Raw genomic sequence first — 14,579 nt, 5'->3', positions numbered from 1 at the left:
GAAGCCGACACCCGCACGTCGTCCCGCGGGGCCCGGCTCTGAGGGGTCGGGGACCCAGGTCCAGAACCTCGTGGTGCGAGTCAGGAAGGAGGGACGGGGTCTGCGCCCCGCACAGCGACCCCAGACAGACTCCACCTCCCTTTCCCGCCAGCGGCCCCCTGGTCCCCTGGTCCCTGGGTGTCCTGGGGGCCCTTGTCACCCACGTGCCCAAGCCCAGGGTCCACCGGGCACCTGCCGCTGGCCCCCTGCCCTGTCCCTCCCACCCCAGGCCAGCCGGCCCGGGCCCCCCTGCTGCTTCCTGCCCGTCCCCTCCCGGCTCGGTGGCTCTGAACGGCTCTTGGTCCCTGGTCCCAGAGTGGGGAGTCTCCTGCGGTTGTGCCCACGTAGGTGGTGAACCCCGGAAACCCAGGTGCAAGGACGCACCTCAGATCCAGGCCTGGAGGGGGCAGGAGGGGGTCGGGCTGCAGCCAGGTCTGCCGGGCTCCACCTGCCACCAAGTGCCTGGACGCTGCCTGCCGGCATGTTCATGATGGCGGAGAGAAAGGACAGAGGGGACAATGACGGCCCCAGGTGGGGCGGCGAATGGTGAGGTGGTGCGGGGGTGCCCTGGGCGGGTGCCCGGCCAGCACACCTGCCCCTCCTGAGGCCCAGGTGTGGCCTGTGGGGAGCCAAGTCCTCCGGCTGTGTGAGGAGGTGCCTGTCCCGGCTCCTTTGGGTGTTGCTGTCATCAGTGGTGTTGGAGACAGAGACAGACCTCCAGAGTTCGCCATGGGCAGAGTGCGAGCAGAGGGGCCCCGGTCCTGGGGCAGGGGAGGGCGGGACCGGCCAGACACGCAGGACGGGCACGGCAGGGTGGCGGGGACCCGGGGGAGCCCCAGAGCCCGGGCGGGTGGGGGAGCCCTGAGAGTCTTTGCCTGGGCCGGAGCAGACCAGGAGGAACCCGGGAGGAGGGACCTTGTGGGAAGGAATTGGAAGTCCCCACTGGGCCCCGGCAGAGCTGGCCAGGAAGCTCCGCAGCGGCACACCCGGGCCCCACTCAGAAAGCCCAGCCGGATGCACGGAGCACCAGCTGCGCCAGCCCGCGTGCTCCCCGACCCTGCGGTCGCTGCCCCTAGCGGGCGAGGAAGTGAGGCCCAGAGACCAGAGTGTCCCGGCCACTGCCACAGGGCGGCCCTCTGCCCACACCGTGGGGTCAGCTCTGTGCCACACGCATTGCTCTTGCAGCCCTGCGAGTCCCCAGGAGCCGGGCCACCGTGCAGCCTGAGAAGAGGACAGGCCGGGGTGGATGGGGTGGGGTCACAGAGGGGCACAGTGCACAGCGAGAGGACCTGGGGGGACACAGAGTGGGACGCACCGGGCACAGGAGAGTGCAGGGGAGGGGCCATCATGGAGGCCAATGTGAGCTCCCGTGTGGGAAGAGGAGTCTGAGGGTCAGGGTGGTGATGTGCCTCAGTGAAAGTCAGACGGACCACTTGGGAGGTTGGGGAGGGGCTGGGTTCAGAGGGAATGGAGGCCCCTGTGTCTGCAAAGACTGCTGAGAAAATAGTGCTTCGTGGCTCTGACGTACCGAAGTCGTGAGCGCTGACTCAAGACATTGGGGGAAAATGGAGAAACTGAGAGGAAAACGACTCACCTTTGGTGCCAGAGAAACCCGCCAGTTCACACCCGGCTCGTGAGTGCTGCCGGGAGTTCTCTCCCGAGTACCTTCTGCTAACGGTGATGTCTGTCACCTCCTCTCTGTCAAAGCAGCCATGTAGAGACATAATTTACAATTACAATCCGCCCCTTTAAGCTCCACAGCTCAGCATTTACGTTCTAGTGTGTTCAGAGGCGGGCGACCATCGCCATGATGGGTTTAGGACGTTCTCATCACCCTGAAGAGAGGAAAGGCCGACGGAAGGCCGGACGCCGTCACCCACATCCTGCCTGCTTCCCCCGTGGACTGGCCTGCTCCCGACACCGCGCACACGCGGTCACACAACACGTGGCCCTTTGTGCCGGCTTCTCCCGCTCGGCCGTGTGCGTGCTGTAGCTGCGCCGGGACAGCCTTGCACGTCTGAGTGCCGCACGGCGTTCTACCTGTCCACTCTCCAGGGACGGACACGTGGGTGGGCGCGTGGGCGGCTCCAAACGACGCTGGGACGAACATCTCACGCTCGGCTGTGAGGACGTCGGCGTTTTCATTTCTCTTCTGGACTCGCCCGGGAGAGGAGCTGCTGCTTCCGGCCGCGATCCTGCCTTGGGCCTCTTGAGGACCCGTCAGGACACTTCCTAAAGCGGCGTGTGGGTGCGCCGCGTCCGCCACCCCCGTCCCTGCCACTGGGGGGTCCGGGGGTCTCACGGCAGCTCTGGTCTCCATTTCCGACCTTTCCTGGGCTTCCTGGCCACCGGCGCATCTCCCTGGGGCAATTTCCGTTCTGATTCTAACTGGGTTCGTCGAGTCCTTGTCACGCAGTCCTAAGAGTTCCATCCTGACACCAGCTGGTCATCGGCTAGTGATCCCCGATACCTCCTCTCAGTCGTGGGGCGTCTTTGCTGCCCTGACAGTGTCCTTTGAAGCACAAACGTCCTTTGTTTTGGGCACACCCACTTTCTCCAGCTTTTCTTTTGTCACTTGTGTGTTTGGTCCTGTACTTAAAAAACACCACTGCCTAACCCGAGATCGTAAATACTTCTGCTTTTCTAAGAATTTCACAGGTGCAGCCCTTCCATTTGGTCTGTGGCCCACGGGGAGTTAATTTGTCTGGTGTGGGGGAGGGTCGCCCTCGTGGGGCGTGTGGGCGCCCCATCCTCCCAGCTCCCTTTCCTGTTTTCTCCATTGAATCTTCTTGACAGCTCAGAGGGAGTCAGCTGGCCGTAACGTGAGACGTTATTTCTGGACTTTGGTTCCCTTCGATTACCTGATTACCTGGTCTAGACCCTCCAGCGCAGAGTTGAGTAGAAGCAGCGAATGCAAAGCTCACCCCCCAGCTGCCCGTCCCGACGACAGCAGCTTCGCGGCCACTTTGCAACCGGGAAGGGTGGTCCTCCGGCCTCGTTCTCTTTCAAGGCTGTTTTGACGCGTCTGCGTCCCTTGCAATCCCAGGTGAATTTTAAGATCACCTTTTCAATTTCTGCAAAAAAGGCAGCCGAGATTTTAACAGGGATTGTATGGAATCTGTAGGTTAACTTGGAAAGTATCTTGGCAATATTACTTTCTCCAATCCATACACACGGGAGGTCTTGCCGTTTATTGAGGTCTTCTTCAAGCTCTTTCAACAATGTTTTGTACTTTTTAGAGATCAAACTGAGCTGCTAGGGATGTTATTCCTTTTGATGCTGTCGTACATAGAAGTGTTTTCTTAGTTTCATTTTCGGATTGCTCATGGCCAGCTTAGGGCAAGACAGTTGACTTCTGCCTGCTGGTCGTTGCCCCGCACCTTGGATGCTCTTGCTTGTTGGTTCTAAAGGCCTCGTGGTGGAGTCCGTAGGATTCTCTACATACAGGCTCATGTCACCTGCAAACAGAGATGCTGTTACTTCTTGTGTAGTTTCTTCTTCTTGCCTGACTACCTTGTCTGGCGCCTCCGTGCAGCACTGACTCGAAGCGAAGCAGACGTCCTTTTTTGTGCCTGGTGTCGGAAACGGCCACGACGAATGGTGTCACTAGCCGTGGCTTTGTCATCAGTGCCTTTGTCAGGGGGGAGAAGCTCACTCCCCGCGTGTTGAAGGTTTTTCTGAGACCGTTTTATTCCGGCGTCTTCTGCATTGCCTCCCCGTGGGTTTCCCTTCCCCTCTCCACGCGGCCGGATCTGGCTCTGGCTTTCCGCTCCGGGATGTCTTTGCGGCGTTGGTCCAGTTGAGCACAGCGACGGCCACTGCGGGGGGAGCGCCCCACGGCAGGACACCTGTCGGTGCGGGTCGCGTGTCCTGTGCCCGTTTGCTGGTCCCTGCCGTGCCCGGAGCAACCCGAACGTCAGCCTCCTCCGGGGGGCCTGGATGGAACACTGTCCTTCTCGGCTCTCTGGAGAGAGGGAAGGCGCCTTCCTGCGGACCCGGGAAGGGCGTGGAAACGCCCTTTGTGCTTCTTGCTTCCGTCGGAATCACAAAGGGCTCGGATTCCGTGGCGGGCGCTGCCACGGAGGGAAGGGAGCCACGCGCTGCTCTGTAAGTTCGCGAGATCGCGGCTCCGCCAAATGCTTTGACTGCGTCGGCTGCGACGATCACGTGAAACTCCTGCCGGTGCCGTGTACGGCATTAACCCGTGTTTGCATTTAAACCGGCTTTGCCCTCGGGGGTAAATCCCAGGAACTGGTCGGGGTGCGTGACCCTTTCTGACGTTGCTGGATTCCGTCTGCCGGTATTTTGTGGAGTTTCGCGTCTATCCACAGGGGACTGGTCTGCAGGTTTCTCGTCCTGTGATGCCTTGGCCTGGTCTGGGGTCGGGCGGTGCTGCCCCCACAGAGCCAGTCGGGACTGTCCTCCTCGTGGGTGTCTCGCAGGCGTGTGAAGACACACGTGTGATTCCTCCTTCGGTGCTCGGCAGGACTCCGTGAAGCTCCTGGGCCGGGGTTGGTCCTTGTGGGAAGTTTTTAAATGACTCGTTCAATCTCTGCTTGTTATAATCTATTCAGATTTTCTGTTCCTCCTCGAGTCAGTCCTGGTACCTTGCGTCTTTCCAGGACTTGTCCGGTTTCCTAAGTCGTCTGCCCTGCTGGCGTTTGCTCCCGGCCACAGGACACGTTTTCCTAGAGGCAAATGCGGCGTCGGACGGTGCTCTAGGCGCCAGGCCAGGAGCCGACGGCTCACTCGCGCGTGTGGGCCCAGCTCACGCAGGGTCCCAGCCAGGTGCCCCCACCCGTCTCCGATGTCTCCCCCAGGCCTGCTCCCCCCGGCTGGGCTGGCTGCGCAGCTGCCTCTTCCCTGGGGTCCCCACCCCGCGCCCTGAGCCCTGGCAGACGAAGGGGGCTGGGAGCAGGTGCTGGGACCACGTCCCGGGCGCCCCCCACCAAGGAACCACATGTCTGGGTTCTGGTGCCCCAGGAGGAGGGGTGCTGCTCCCTCCTCCCCGGCCCTGCTGCCCGGCTGGTGGCTCCTGCGTCCCTGTGCCGCGGAGAAGGGCCGACGCCTGGCTCAGGCTCTGCGCGGCCGTGCCTGCTTCTGGTGGGTAGGGGCCGCCCCAAAGAAAGAAGGGGGCCTTGCTCCTGGGTGACCCCAAGCTCAGCTAAGAGGGTCCAGCCTCAGGACGCAGAGAGACTGTCCGGCAACTCAGAGAGGTGCTCTGCCCTGGGGGCGCCCCAGGCTCCGCCGCTCCGGCGGGGTCCACTCATTGGCAGGAGGGGTGGGGGCGTCCGAGGGCCCAGAGCGTGGGAACCCCTTTGGGGCCACAGTCGGAGGTGCAGCATCTCTGCGCGTGTCCCCACTGGCGTTTGAACAAGAAACGGGGAGTTTAACAAAATGCACAGGCTGCTGGGCAGCGGCTGCAGGACCGTGAGCTGCACACCGACAGTGCTTCGGACGGCCCCTGTCATGCATATCTTAGCACAACTACAATTTGTTTAAAACAAGCTGGACAGAGACGGGGGCCACGTTCCTAAAAGTGGGGCTTTTCCCCTTTCCCCCCGGCGCCCACCCTGGTGTGTGACACCCACTGAAGTGGGTGTCGCGGCTGTGCCGGTGCCGGGGGAGCCTGGGGGCACGGCCGCAAAGGAGGGGAGGGGAAGGGGCCACGCTGGAAATCACCCCTGTAAGCGGACGCCGCGAGGGCGCTGAGACCACCGGGCTGTGCGTGTCTCCTCCTCTGCTTCCTTCTGGAGCCACGGAGAATTGACGCGGAAAGAAGCCGCATCCAAAAGCAACCGGGCAGAAGATGCGCGGTGTGGCGTCGCCCGACTGATAACGCGTCTGCCGAGATGTCATGATGTTTGTGCTCCGGTGAGTTGTGGCTTCATATTCCGCGAGTCTCCGGCGCGACCGTCTTGGTATTTACTTGTTTCATGAAACACACGCTCTGGGGGCCGCGGAGGCCCCTTCCCGGCCCTGCCCACCTCGCCTGCAATCAGGCCGCATATTTATGGCTTCAATTTGGTTTTATTACTATTATTGTTTGTTTTTCAGGATAAGAAGCACATCAAACGCTTCTGTCCCCACAACGGGGCTGTGTGTTCTAGGAGCTCGGGAGCAGGGCGGCCCTCGGACACGGGGGAAGAAAAATATGCAACGATTACGTTGCATGTTAATAAGTAAAGCTAACAGGGCTCAGTGGACGGAGTCTGTATTTCTTAAATTCGCCTGTTTCACGCCCAGGTGACCGCTCGGCCCCCACGTAGCTGTCTCCCCAGGCAGGTGTACGGCTCTTCCCAGCGGATGTTGAAGGTGAAGCCGTCCTGGCTCCTCGGGGCACAGCAGGACGACCTCCTTCCCCGCGCTGCGTGGCGGGGGCAGCTGCCACCACTGCACACGCCGCCCTCTGCCCGCCCTGCTGGGGCCCAGCGCCAACCGCCCCGCACAGCCCTGCGCCCGGACGTGCCGGAGCCCCACGGGCTTGTCCAGGGACACATTTGAGCCCGTAGCAGCTTTGCCCAAAGACGGACTCAGCAGCACAGAGGGGACCCTGCCAGGCCTCCTGGACCCGGAGGTGCTGGAGCGCCCCTCACCCAGTGTGGAGGCCGGGCGGGGTGAGAGGTCACTGGGCCAGATGCAGCTCCCACGCCGCTGGGCCCACAGCCTGCCCGGCCGCCTGCCCCATGCGCTCGGGGCAGCCAGGGGGACGCCAGCCTGGGTGGACCTCACCGTCCACCCTCCTCCTCCTCCTCGGGCTGCCAGGAGGTGGGGAGCCAGGGGCCGTGGGTGGCCTTGGTGTCAGCACCTGCTGTTCTACAGAGACAAAGCACCAAAGCTGGGGAGTAAACACGTTTGTTCTGCTTGTGGATCCTGGGGGTCAAGAAACCGCAGAGCAGAATAGCAGGTCCCGGCCCCACCCCACCCCTGTCCCCATCCCACCCTGGCCCCAGGCCCAGCTCCTGTCCCCACCCCAGCCCCTGCCCCACCCCAGCCCCATCCCCATCCCAGCCCTGTTCCCACCCCACCCTGGCCCCAGGCCCAGCTCCCGTCCCCACCCCAGCGCCATCCCCATCCCAGCCCCATCCCCATCCCACCCCGGCCCCACCCCAGCCCCGTCCCCATCCCACCCCGTCCCCACCCCAGCCCCTGCCCCACCCCAGCCCCGTCCCCATCCCAGCCCCGTTCCCACCCCACTCCGGCCACAGGCCCAGCCCTGTCCCCACCCCTGCCTCCTTTCCCCCTGGCCCAGGAGATGCAGCGCCCAGACTGTGGCCACAGACTTCCTACTGCAGCGGCCCCGAGATGCCACCCCCTCCTCCTTGTCCCCTGCACCCCCCTCCCCCAAAGTGCCAGGAGCGGCAGGTGCTGTGGTCAGTTCCAGCCAGTTCACGGCCTCCCTGCCTTGCTCTGGGCTGCCCTGGGTGGAGGCCTGAACTCTCCGCTGTGGCTCCTGCTGACTCCTCCCTGCTGGGGTCAGCCCTCCCCGACACCGCCCCCCCCAGCCCTGCTCCGGCACACGCAGACGAGCGCCCACACACGCCTCCAGGCCCGTCCGAGGAGGACTCCCGGGGCCACACGTGCCTCTCAGCGGGGTCCTGAGCTCGACTCAGGGCTGCGTGGTCCAGCTGCGGCCGAGAGGATGGCCCCAGGCTCAGCCCAGGACCCCCAGCAGGTGGACTTGGAGGACGGCGCCTTCCCGGTGAACCCGCCACCCCGCGTAGCTCACCAAACTCTTCCCTCCACACACTCGGGTGACTTATTCTGTAATTAGGTGATTCTGCTGTTGGTCTTGTGTGGGTCCCCGCTGCTTCCCCAACTCGACTGTAAGCCCCGCAACACCAGGGACCCGTCACCTCCTCACTGCACCCTTGTAGGGTCTACGACGGTGACATCTGAGCAGAGCTGAGTCTCCTACGCCCCTTACCCACACACCTCCCTCCCAACAACAGCCTGCCATGGCCTCCGACCCCGAGCCTCAGGTGGGCATCGTGGGGCTCAGGGTGACGGGGCGCCCGGCCCCTCACTGCAGGAGGGCAGACGGGGTGGGGGGCCTGCGCACCCTGGGGGGCTCGGAGACGGCCTGAACCAGGGAGGCCCAGCGTCCAGTCCCGCCAAGTCCCCAAGGCCACTTTCCCATGGGCGGAGGAGCCCGGGCAGTGGAATGTGGGAGGGTGGGCACACGGGTGGGATCAGCAGCTCCGCGGTGAGCGGGGGCCCTGCATGGCCTGGCAGCCACATGGAAGGGCCGGTGTCTCGATCCCCACCGTGCCCCAACCCGGGTCCTGGCACAGCTCCGAGGACGCTGCAGGCTTCCGCCCTCTCAACCACGTGGACGTCTGCTCGGCGGACCCCTCCACGTGTGTTTCCCCGTGTTCCACCTGTGGCCGGGAAGAGGGGTGTTCTGTGATGGGTGGTGCTTCTGGGAGCAAGGCTGTTTATCGTGGGCTCCAAAACTCCTGTAGAGTTGTGGACTTTTTCTTGCTGTTTTGTTTACTGAGGGAAGTGAGGACAAACATGGATCGTCTACTTCTCCGTTCGGTGCATCGGTCTTTCTTACATGGAGAGGAGAAAATCACTGCAGTGAGACTCGGGGATTTTCAGTGTAAGTGACTTCAGGAGTGTCCCCAGGGGCACAGGCCACGTGCCCAACACGCCCCTGGGAGGAGCTGGGGAGTGTGGGCACCAGAGAGGAAGCCCCCTGGGGCTCCCAGCCGCTCCCCACCCCGCTCGACGTCTATCGCCCCAGGGTGGTTGTGCCTGTTCTTGAATTTCACAAAAGTAATATCAAAGTCATCCTTTGTGTCTGGCTTCTTTCACACGCAGTGGTATTTGTTTCCCAAAGACATTTTACAGCTTTATGTGGATGTCACAGAAATCCCTGCTGTTGAAACAGCTGACGGTTACCACCTGAATTCATTCCAAATAAACTTAGCTCTTTTCACTGTGGTCAGATGCACATCATATAAAATTCACCATCTTAGCCATTGTTTTACTGAATAGTTTTTTTTTTTTTTTTTTTTTTTTTTTGAGATAGAGTCTCACGCTGTTGCCCAGCCTGGCGTGCAGTGGTGTGATCACAGCTCACTGCAGCCTCAAACTCCCAGGCTCGGGTGACCCTCCCTCCTCGGCCTCCCAAATTTCTGGGATTAAGGCGTGAGCCACTGAGCCCATCTTAGCCATTTTTAGGGTCACAGTTCAGTGGCATTAGGCACATTCACATGGCTGTGCAACCGTCACCACCGCCCATCTCCGGAATGTTTTCATCCTCCCAAACTGCAGCTCTGTCCCCATTCCCTCCCCCAGCCCGTCACCCCCCATTCTTCTTTCTGTCTCTGTGGATTTGACCACTCTCGGGGCCTCAAATCAGTGGAATCACACAGTATTGTCCTTTCTTGACTGGCTTATTTCACTAAGTATAATGTCCGTAGGGCTCATCCGTGTTGTAGCCTGTGTCAGGATTTCCTTCCTTTTTAAGGCTGAATAATAGTCCACGTGATGGTTAGATCCCATCTCCTTTACCCCTCATCTGCCAACGTCCACACTGCAAAGGCCCCGGCAGCTGGCAGTGGAGCTTCTCTTTGCTTTCAGGGTCAGCTGGAGAATCGCCCCGAGGTGGTGCAGCCCTGGGATCTCGGGGGAAGCCCCCAGCCAGGCAGGCCAGTGGTGCAGGTCTCAGGACCTTGGGCTCAGTGCCCTGCTGTTCCTGAGCTTCCAGATCTCAGTCTCCGAATTTCTCAAAGTTTGTGTAAGCATAAAGTTCCCTGAGATGAATCTCTTTCTACCCAAAATACCTGGAGTGACTTCAGTGTTCCTGACCAACCAACCCCCCAACCTTCCCTGGTACTAGTGGTGCTTCCGAGAAAGCGGACCCTCAAAGATCGGAATCCGGGTTAGTTATCAGACAGACCAGGTTGAGTCCCATGTCACCAGTGACCTTATGAGCAGTGGAAAGTAGGATGCAGATGGTCCGTGAATATAGTTACTGATAAAATTGTCACCTCTAATTGTCTGGGATGAAATACTGCCCATTGACAGTATGGTTTTCAGAAACCAAGGGCTCCTGAAACAGAACATTAGGCCAGAAATGATGAACATAAGGATGTGGCATGGGATGGCTGCTTCTGACTCCCCTGGCGGAGTTGACAAGGAAAAAAAAAAAATGACAAGTTGCGGCCTTAAGTGCTCAGCAGCTCAAGGCATGGTCAGAGAACCGGAGCCTTTCTATGGTTCTATGGCTGTCCTGAAAAAACATTTCTATGGCCTGCACCCTCTACCTCCTTCACCACAGTCTGGGCCACTCACATTGGCCCCCCCCTTCTCACTAAGAAGAAAACACGAGTGCGGGGACAGCAAGGCTGAGCCTTGGGGTGAGGCGGGCCTCGTGAGACAGCCTGGCCCGGAGGACCCACTGAGCCATGCCCAGGCACCACAGAAACAGTGGGATGTGGCAGGTGCTGGCCCGAGCCACCCAGGTTAGCGGTAATTTGCTACACAGCAAGAGATAACTGACATGTGGAGTAAAGAGTTTACTAGAGGAGGGAGACACGATGCCATGTCCAGGTGAGGCGGAAGTAGAGGCAGAGACGGGAGGACAGCAGCATCAAAGGAAGCCTGGGAAGGTGCGGGGGACCCAGGACAGGGCCATGCCGGGGAGGGGTGGCCGAGGGCTGCTGTGGGCATCTGCAGGGGCTGCTGCCTCTTCACAGCTCTGCCTCTGGGTGTTCTGACGATGGCCTGGGGCCGCCGAGCATCACCGGGTTGGCAGTGGGGGTGTGGGGACAGCTGGAAGGTGCCAGCACCTCTGTGTCTGCCTCTTGCTGCCTGTGACCACCATGGCCTTGAGAACACAGTGATTTACACACCCTAGAGAGTGGACAGTGAGGACCCAAGGAAACATCCGTACAGCCATGTCCACAGCAGCCCCAGGTGCAAGCAGCCCATCAACGGATGACGGGTAAACAAAACGTGGCCTCTCCTCCGTACCACAGAATATCACTCAGCCTTACAAAGGAGGGAAATCCTGATGCAGGCCGCAACGTGGAGGGACCTCGAGGACATTGTGCTCAGTGAAATAAGCTGGACACAGAAGGACAGACACCGAGATTCCACTCACACGTGTGCCAAGGCCGCTTGGAGGTGCTGGGGCCGGGAGGGGGCGTTAGTGTTTCACGGGGACAGAGCTTCGGTTTGGGAAGAGGAGGAAGTTCTGCAGCTGGGTGTGGTGATGGTTGTACACGTGAGTGCGCTTAACGCTGCCAAACTGTGCACTTAAAAATTACGTGGTAAATTTTATGTTATGTTTATTTTACCACACTAGAAAAATAACACAGTGGCTGTCAGTTTTTGTTCACCTCCCAAATCTAGGGTCAGTTCCTCCTCTGGCCAACTACGTCAGGAAATATGGGTTCTGGGGGTGCCAGGGGTCCGGCCCGAGATAGCCCAGACCAGCACCGGGAGCTGGAGCTGGAGCTGGCGGGGTCTGTTTCCAGCTGGGGCTGCGTTTCCAGCGCCCGGCTGTGTGGAGAGCCGGCGTGGCCCGGGTGGGAATCGGCTCTGGCTCTGCCGCCGTCTCCCCACCTGCCAGACTTCGGGCCAGTTGCACAACGTTGTTCCTGTCTCTCACCTGGGAACGAAGGTGACAAAACGTGACCTCATAAGGCTCTTGAGAGAATGAAACGAGCTAATACCTGTAAAGTGCTTTTAGAAACACCTGTTGCTATTAAAGGACATGTAAATGCCAGCACGTAACACACGGAAACTCGCGGGATGCAGCGAACGCAGCGCGTGCAGGGAAAGGCTGAGCTGTGAACGTCTGTGTTGGAGAAGAGGAAAGACCTCAAACCAGTGCTCAGGCTTCACTTCCAGAAACTAGGCCAGGAAGAACAAGCTGCACTCAAAGCAAGCACAGGAAGGAAACAGTGATGATCAGAGTGGAAGCCAGTGAGCCACAGAACAGAAAATAAATAGAAAAATCGATGGACCTTAAAGTTGGTTCTGTGAAAAGATTAAGGAAACGGCCACCTTTAGCTGCAGGGCGGAGAACAAGAGAAGGCGCTGTTGGCCCCAAGGGTCCCCCCAGTGGAGGTTTAGGAAGCTGAGTTGAGGATCTGCCCCCCAAGAAACACACAAACCACAGACAAAGCCATGGCTGCTTTCCCGGAGGGGAACCTGGAAGTTCCAGCATTTAAAGACAACAGAAAAAAAAAAGTTGGGGTGCACAATGGTTAGGTCCTCGCGAGGCCCAAGGAAAACCCACGTTTTACCTGAGACAAGGCGGATGTTAGAGGAGAAACAGCAGGGAAGGAAGGCGGGCTGTGCAGGTGTCCCGCGTGGGCGGAGGGTGTCTGGCCTGTCACCTGCGGTCTTCACCTGGGAGGAGGAGCTCGCGCTTCTTCGTTGCCAGCACGGAGCGGGACGGCTGCGGTGCAGGAGCTGGAAGGAGCCGTGGGCCCAAAGCTACCTGTCGAGTTTCCATGTTAGCCGGAGGCCCGTGAGGCGCTTCCTTGCGCACACCTGCGGGCCGGCCTTCACAGGTGTGGGCCGGCACCTTCCCTTCTGTGCGAGGACTTGGGGGGTCCTGAGATTTGTTTTTCTTCAGCACAAATGACCAAAATCAAGAATGCAAGGCCAGGCGCGGTGGCTCACGCCTGTAATCCTAGCGCTCTGGGAGGCCGAGGCGTGTGGATTGTTTGAGCTCAGGAGCGAGAGACCAGCCTGAGCGAGAGCGAGAGCGAGACCTAATCTCTACTAAAAAAATAGAAAGAAATTAGCTGGACAACTAAAAAAATATATATAAAAAAAAGTTAGCCCGGCATGGTGGCGCATGGCTGTAGTCCCAGCTACTCGAAGGCTGAGACAGGAGGATCGCTTGAGCCCAGGAGTTTGAGGTTGCTGTGAGCTAGGCTGACGCCATGGCACTCCAGCCCGGGCAACAGAGCGAGACTCTGTCTGAAAAAAAAAAAAAAGGCCGGGCGCGGTGGCTCACGCCTGTAATCCTAGCACTCTGGGAGGCCGAGGTGGGCGGATCGTTTGAGCTCAGGAGTTCGAGACCAGCCTGAGCAAGAGCGAGACCCCACCTCTACTAAAAATAGAAAGAAATTATATGGACAGCTAAAAATATATATAGAAAAAATTAGCCGGGCATGGTGGCGCATGCCTGTAGTCCCAGCTACTCGGGAGGCTGAGACAGGAGGATCCCTTGAGCTCAGGAGTTTGAGGTTGCTGTGAGCTAGGCTGACGCCACGGCACTCACTCTAGCCTGGGCAACAGAGTGAGACTCTGTCTCAAAAAAAAAAAAAAAAAAAAAAATGCCCGAAAGGTCGTCACTACCAAACTCACAGAAATTAAGAGGATCTTACGGGATGCCACGAACAACTTCACACCCAGGAATTAGACAGTTTTCATGAAGCAGAAAGGTTCTTAGAAAGGCACGGATCCCTGAAACTGACCGGAGAAGACATAGAAAACCTGAGTCGACGTGCGACAAGTAACAAAACTGAGTCAGTGATTTAAAAGTCTCCCACGAAGAGAAGCCCAGGCCGGATGGCTTCGCTGGGTGACTTCTGTTACTTCAAAAAGAAGCGAAGCCACCCTCCTGCACTGCTGTAGGGGACAGAGGAGGAAGCAACTTCCCGGCTCAGTCCCCGAGGCCAGCCCTGCCCTGCACACAGGAGCCCCGCCACCCGCCGTCCCCCAGCTGGGCCCGGCGGCCTCGGCTCTGTGCCCCAGTTAGAGCGAGCCCCGCGGTGTCTGTCCCTACACGGTCACCCTCACGGCCCGTCAGCCCTCGTTAGCTCCCAAGGCCACGCCTCCCAGCTGTCACGTGGGAGTTCTGGGGGGACACACACGTGTGGTCCCCCATGGCAGCTGTGTTAGGTCTGACCGAGCTGCACTCCGGAGGGGCTGTGCCCACGTGCGTCCCCCGTGGTGGCGTATGAGCGCGCGGGTCCCCCAGCGTCTCCAACGCCGCCTGTCGCCACACTGCCTTTTCCTTTGAGACAGTCTCGCTCTGTCACCCAGGCCGGAGTCCAGCGGCGTCAGCGTAGCTCACTGCAGCCTCCAGCTCCTGGCCTCCAGCGATCCTCCCGCCTCGGCCTCCCAGAGTGCTGGGACTACGGCGTGAGCCACCCGCCCGGCCTCTGGTCACACTTTTACACATCACTAATTTGATCAGTGAGAAGTGGGATCTTGGTGTTCTCTCAATTTGCATTTCTCCAACTATAAAGTAGGCTTAAATTATTTTTCAATGTTCGAGGGCCATTTTTACATCTGTGTGTGTGTGCGTGAATTGTCTGTGTTTTAAGACAGAGGTCTCACCATATGGTCCCAGCTGCCTCAGCCCCCGAGCGCTGGACCACAGGCACCACCGCGCCTGCCTCTCCCCACTTTTCTAGAGATTTCTTATCTCTTTAGCCCTCAATGTCTAAGAGTCCTTTGCATATGAAGGGCATTAGCCCTCATCTCTGGTGTGTTTTGTAAGTATTTTCTTGTAGTTAGCTTGTTTTTTGACTTTGTTTCTGGGGGTTTTTTTGTGCTTT

The sequence above is a fragment of the Eulemur rufifrons genome, chromosome 6 (assembly GCF_041146395.1).
Source record: "Eulemur rufifrons isolate Redbay chromosome 6, OSU_ERuf_1, whole genome shotgun sequence".
In the NCBI taxonomy this organism is placed as follows: domain Eukaryota; kingdom Metazoa; phylum Chordata; class Mammalia; order Primates; family Lemuridae; genus Eulemur; species Eulemur rufifrons.
This window is presented reverse-complemented; position numbering follows the sequence as displayed.